Raw genomic sequence first — 6,537 nt, forward strand, 5'->3', positions numbered from 1 at the left:
GCTTTTAACCCTCTCTCAGTGGTTTCTGGTACAGTATTCCTTCTGGGAAGTACAGTCCAGGAATCAACAAATTAGGTTTTGGTCTTTTCTCCTTCCTTATCTGTAAAGAAAGATAAAGAACCATGATGACTATACCACCACAATGTATTTAGAACATGAACATACCATTCCATCTCACTGAAAAGTTTAGCACAAGCCACCATAATCTCTCTGTGGAGCTACAGAAATATCCTTCTAACTTGATCTCCCTGCTTTTATCCTTATTCCCCTTGCTCTAGCCAAACTGACATTCTTGCTCTCTCTTGAAAAAGCCAAACTTATTTAGGCCTCGTTATTTTTACCCTTGTAATCTCTGGATGGAATAATTCTGGCATAATTCATTTGTGTTTGTGTCTCCATGTTCTTTTAACTTTGTTGCCCTCCATCTTGCTTCTCTCACTTCAGGTGGTAATTAATCTTTGTAATGCTTTGCTTCAGGTATTTTCAAAGGATAGAGAATACAAGTAACTTTAAGGTTATAGCTTTTCTAGTTTTATAGAAGGCTAAACCCATTGAAGAAATTATGCAAAGTGTTTTGGAGGCAGAGAGAAAAGGAAAATCATCTTGAGGGGCATCATACCTAAGAAGAGATAATTCCTCCACTGGGAAGAAGTAAAGTTAAGGCCAGCCTGTCAGTGGATGACTGGGAGGTAAGGTACTACATGGTAGCAGAGATGCCATATTTAAAGAAAGTATTACACACTATGTCAGTGGTGTGATATATTGTGACCATGATAGATCGGAGATTAAAATGCTTCATCTCCCACTTTGGGGGTACCATGTAAATACCCAAGAGAGATGCAGCATCTTGAAAATAGATACTGATAACAGGGAAATGTTGAATTTAGAATTAATTTAATTTATAGAAAATAAAGTCATTGTCTCTTGCACATCTGAGTTTGTCACCAGCGGTATGTACCATAGAAGAGAGATGGGCATATTGATAAAGGGCATCCAACTTAGCAGTCAGATTGGTTGATATCAAAGAAAACATGCAGAAATGAGCCAGAGACATTCATATTCAATGCTATTCTGTCTGTCGATATACTTCAAAACATTTCATAATTACAAACTGTTTTATCGACAATAGTGCAGAACAGGAGTAAATTCCTGATCAGGAGCTACTTCTAATTCTAAATATTATTGGGAAAGCCTTAACTGATAATAATTTATATAAGAGATATTTTTGAATCTTCATGGTCTTGAACTTAAATATAATAAACTGATTGAATCAATTGGTAAAAATATGTTTCGTGCTTTCTCATCTTCAACAGGAGATTGTAACCTCCTTGAGTGCAAGTCTGTAGAGTTTCAAATTTTATTATTTATTATTGCACTGAATAAAGCAATGCCTGATACTACTAGGTTCATGGCAAAACTAAAAAAAAGAAGAGCAATGAATGTTAAAAGAGGAAGAAGAGAAATAGATGAAAGAGCTGCAGGTGAAAGAAGAAGATAATAGTAGAGAAAGAAAGGAAGAAGAAAGTAGAGGGAGGATTCAAAGAGAAAGAGAAGAGAAAGAAAAGTTTGGAAAGAATCATGAACATTTGACAGGGAGAAGAAAACAGAGAACAAGCCAAAGGTGTTAGTCAATTTCTCCCATTTACCCATCAAGTTAGAACATGTAGCTCCCAGGATTCTTTAAGCTACACATGAGGACACTTCTTCCTCTCTTGGGAAGACTTAGCTTACATAGTGAGCAATCCAGTAAAGCTTGGAGACCCACCAGTAGTTCTTCATTGACAAGTTTAGAACCCTTAGTACAGAGTACACAAGATTCAGGAGAACATCTTATTTCATCTCTGGTTGTTTAAACATTGGGCAAAATCATGTTCAGGAAGAGAAGAGGGGCTTAATCTATCACACTCCTCAGAGAGCTGCAGTACAGAGCAGAGCTGCGGGTGCTCCAACTGGAAGTGTCTTCCACTGATGTCATTATTGTCTATGAGCTTGATTAGAAACCTTAAAAATATTTCTCCTCCTAGAAATATAAAAGTAAGCCTTTCTTTTTGCTTTGTGGGAAGATTGGCTTTTCTCTAAGCACATTATTGATTTTCCTATGTTTCTCTAGCATAAATCCAAACAATAGTATCTTGTTTACTTTTCACTTTTCATGTTCATCATACATGCCGTCAGGATATTTCAATCAACCAAGTTGCAAAAGTGGCTGCCTCCATGCTAATGGACACGAACAAACATAGCCAGGAATTGGCTCACATGGCCATGGCAAAGTTATTACAGAAAGAAAGAGGGGAAAAGATAGATATTTATTGGAATAATGCAAAGGAGTAGCCAGAAAATTCCATTGAACAAACGTGACCAATAGTCTCTTGGAAATAAAATAGTTTTGGTCTGTCTGTATACTGTTTCCTTAGAAATGTCCAGTAGTGCTCTTTAGGCTAGGCACCTTTAAAAAAGCCACTCTTGTGTATAAATAAATTTTTCTCATATTTGAAATTGTTAATTTCAAGTCCAAGAAGGAAAAATTTTAATAAATATTGATATCCAAAAATGTATTCTCTACTCCTTGCCTTCTTAAACAGAGAATACTGAACTTGTCACAACAATTTTTCTGATAAACTGGAATCGGTCTTGTGGACCTCCATTATTGAATTTAATGTTGATAAAAGTTTGTGTTGCATGGAGTTTTTGTATTCTTCTATGTTAAACAATAATTTGTGATTTTCAGAGGTTTTCTCTCTCTCTCAGCATGTGCTTTTGGTGCTTGAGCTTTGTGATGACTATTTCAGAAGGTAAGAGAAATTTTTTAATGTAAAGAAATATTTGGAGGATGGGAGTTTGTAAAAATTATGACCCAAGGAAAATGGAATAGTGCTTTATCTGAATTCACACATTGTTTTTAATTGCAGGAAACTCTCTAAATAGTCAATTATTACTTTCAATCACATAGGGGTTTTATAATTTGAACTACTCACCAAACTACTTTTTTAACTTTCTGCCGAATTACTACTTTGTGGCAGTGCAAACTTTTCATCCTAGAGAAAGACACTGGTCAACTCCTGAGCTACTGTGTGTGTGTGTGTGTGTGTGTGTGTGTGTGTGTGTGTGTGTGTTCACATGACAGGCAAGTTTATCTCTCAATCTATTCTACTTTTAAAACAAATAAAAGACAAGTTTTGCTCAAAAAATTGAGTTCATTAGAATATGTTTTACTTAAGCTTACTTTTTTAGTCATTTGAAAATAACAGGATATAACCAATTTTGCTTTTGTATTAGGTATGGCATGAATACATTTTATACACCAGTTAAAGACATTCCAGCAATGAAGGCCGATGCTTAGCAGAAAGAAATTACAATCATATCTAATGCAAGCTGAATTTCTGCCATTTGTCAGCAATCATCAATGACTTTATCCTAAAACTCAGCTGATTCTGTCACACAAACACAAGCAATTATAGTTACAGAATTCACTGGGTTATCATATTCACAGTCTCTTAATGTCAGCTTTTTAAATATGTTGACCATAACTCAAAAAAATATCTTCCTGTGTTTAAAATGTCTCACATGATACTCCCTACTCACCCATGTTGCAGCCTAACATGATATTCGGCTGCCATGTGTGTTTCAAGTATAAGGCCACTATACCTTGGCTCCAATTTGACCAAATTCAGCTGCTGCCAGAACACACTATGACAAATTGGAGAGTCTGTAATCAGTGGAGGGTTTTTGTGGCTTGCACATGCACCCCAAATTGCCAATAATGAATATTCCATAAGCAAGAAGGCTTTTTTAGTTCCAAATGCTATTAGAGGAGCAAAGAGTCTGTCAAAAATACTTATTTTGCTAAATACTTTCGAACTTAGCAAATGACTTTGGAGATTAAGCAGAAAGACTCCAAGCACAAGTGCCACTTACATTCAAAGTGGGATTTTCATGTGCAAACTGACTTCAGATGAAACCTCTCAAAATCATACTCATCTTTCAAAGGAGATGAGAAATCTGTTCATATTTTCCAAAGGCTCAATCTTTAGGTCCAATCAATTTTGTTTATATTACTGGAATATTTCTATTTATAAAAGATTAGAAGTGTTCCTGCCAGTGATTGGGAAATAAGTTGTTCACTGTTTGGAAGACAATTGGCTTTCTCAGGTGTCTAGAAGACTTTGTATGCTTTGGGATTTTGTTGAAAAAGTAGAACTACATTAAACAACTTGATTTCAACCAGATATTTTGGAACATTTTAGAGTGGAAGGGCCTTTGAGAGTATCTAGTTAGGAGGCATGATTTTAAAGATGAGAAAACCAAAGCCTAGAAGTGAAAGAAACATATCCAGCTTTATGCTGTAAGTTGGACTGATCTAATTCTGAGTTTCAGTCCCTCAGGTATTCCATCACATTAATGTATCGTCGTTTTTCCCTATTTTTATCTTCTCTTCACTGTGTTGGCTACTATCTTTGTTAACTTCTTTAATATCTTACATTCGGATTGTTAAGAAATCTTATTCCTTTTTCTTCTCATTTGTGATTTTCTCTCTCTCAGTGAACTACCTACGTGATACAATAATTCAGGATTGCTTTTCTTTTAATATCTTCATCTTATTACTTAGCAGCTTGCTAGATTTTGGTCAAGTCACTTTAACTCTTGAAACCACAGTTCATTCTTCTTAAAAATTGGGCTAATGTTTTACCTCACAGAGATGTAAGAAGTAAAGAAGATGATGCATATGAAAGACTCACGAACTATAAATTATTACATTAGATATTTTATTCTCCTTATTTTTATTATTAAATATTCTACTCTATAATCCTCAAATTAAAAAAAAAATATCCTATAGCACTTAGATTCAACTCATCTTCTTAGCTTCATAGGTCACCATTCTGATTCCAGAAGCCTTCCTGATGCTCACAATCCTCTGCTTCAGCTCATCGGCTCACTATGCTCTGAACATCAACCCTATTAAGTCTGTGCCCATATTGCTATAATTCTCATCTTAAAAAATACTCCCCTTCATCTTCAACTACCTCCCCTTTCCTTGCTTACATTTATAGAAAAACTCTTCAAATATCTCTGTTTGCTGTCTAAACTTTCTCATCTATTCTTTCAGAAGCATTTGTCACAGTTACTCACTTGTTCCTTTCTGTGATGCATACCTTCCTTTCTTGAAATCTAGGACATCACTTTCTTGATTCTTCTTATAATCCAATCACTGCTCCTTCTTATTCATCTTCATTTGGTTTTTCAAATCTTGTTATATAAACATTGGAGTGTCTCAGAGCTCGATGTTTGAACATCTTCCCTATTGCATATACTCCCCAGGTGAACTCATTCTGTACCATGACATTAGTTATTACCTATATGCTAATAAATCCAACATTTACTGCCAACTCCAACAGGTCCTTTAAACTCCAAACTCACATATTCACCTTCCTTTTGAACATCTGCATTGAGAAATCTGATAATAATCCCAACTTAGCATGCCTAAAAATGTCTTTATTTTTTTCTTTCCAAAGCTGTTCCTTTCTAAGACTTCCCCATCTCAGTAATTGGAAATAATATTCTTCCACTTAATCGGGTCAAAATTGTTTGAAGTTATCCTCACTCCTCCCTTTCTTTTATGTATCACATCAAGTCTGTGCTACTTTCATGGAGCTGCTGTAACAATTACCTCAAATTTAGTACCTGAAAACAACAGAAATTTATTATCTCATAATTCTAGAATTCCCAAAATCAATTTAACTTGCCCAAATCAAGATTTCGGAGGCTCTAGGACAGAATCTGTTCTTTGCCTTTTCCAGCTTCTGCTGGCTCCTGGCATTCCTTGACTTGTGGCTGCATCACTCAAATCTCTGTCTTCTTGGTCATATTGCCTCCTCTTCATTTTTGTGCCTATTGAAGCTCCCTCTACCTCTTTCTTATGACACATATCATGCTTATAACATTTAGGCCCCACCCAAATAATCCCAGATTATCTTCACATCTCAAAATCTCTGACTTAATCACATTCGAAAAGACCCTTTTTCCAAATAGGATAACATTTTCAGATTCCAGAGATTAGGACCTGATATCTTTGGATTGCCATTATTTACGCTACTGCAATATCCATCAACAAATCCTAATAGTTCTGTTTTCAAAATACATCCAGAATCTAATCATTTCTCACCACTTCCACAGCAACTGTACAAGTTCATCATCTCTCACCCGAGTTATTGCAATAGTCTTTTAACTGGTCTTCCTTCTACAAAGCTTATCCTCCTCATTTAATTATCAACCCAGCAGTCAGGAAAATCATTTAAAAAATTAAATCAGATCATGTCACCATTTCTACTCATAACATGCCAAGGATTTCCATCTTCCTCAGAATAAGAGTCAAGGTTTTAACCAGGATTTACAAGGCTCTCTTTAATTTGATCTCTCACCACCTCTCTGACTCATTTCTTATTGGTAATCTATCTAGATTACTCCGTGAAGGCTGGTAAACTGCTGTTTCCATGCTGCTCCTTGAACACACCAAGCATGCTCCCACCTCAGGCATTTCAT

At 35.6% G+C, this 6,537-nt stretch overlaps 1 long non-coding RNA gene across 1 annotated transcript in view; it reads left to right on the forward strand.

Annotated features, from left to right (window-relative positions):
• The first annotated feature begins 485 nt into the window (after positions 1–485).
• The window catches only part of LOC111741303, an 8,073-nt gene continuing 2,021 nt past the window's right edge, over positions 486–6,537 (forward strand). The window contains exons 1-2 of the long non-coding RNA XR_002780960.1: positions 486–689; positions 2,749–2,792. This is a non-coding gene — a long non-coding RNA (uncharacterized LOC111741303). The remainder of the gene's footprint in view (positions 690–2,748; positions 2,793–6,537) is intronic.

This window comes from Pteropus vampyrus, unplaced genomic scaffold (assembly GCF_000151845.1).
Source record: "Pteropus vampyrus isolate Shadow unplaced genomic scaffold, Pvam_2.0 Scaffold76, whole genome shotgun sequence".
Classification (NCBI taxonomy): Eukaryota; Metazoa; Chordata; class Mammalia; order Chiroptera; family Pteropodidae; genus Pteropus; species Pteropus vampyrus.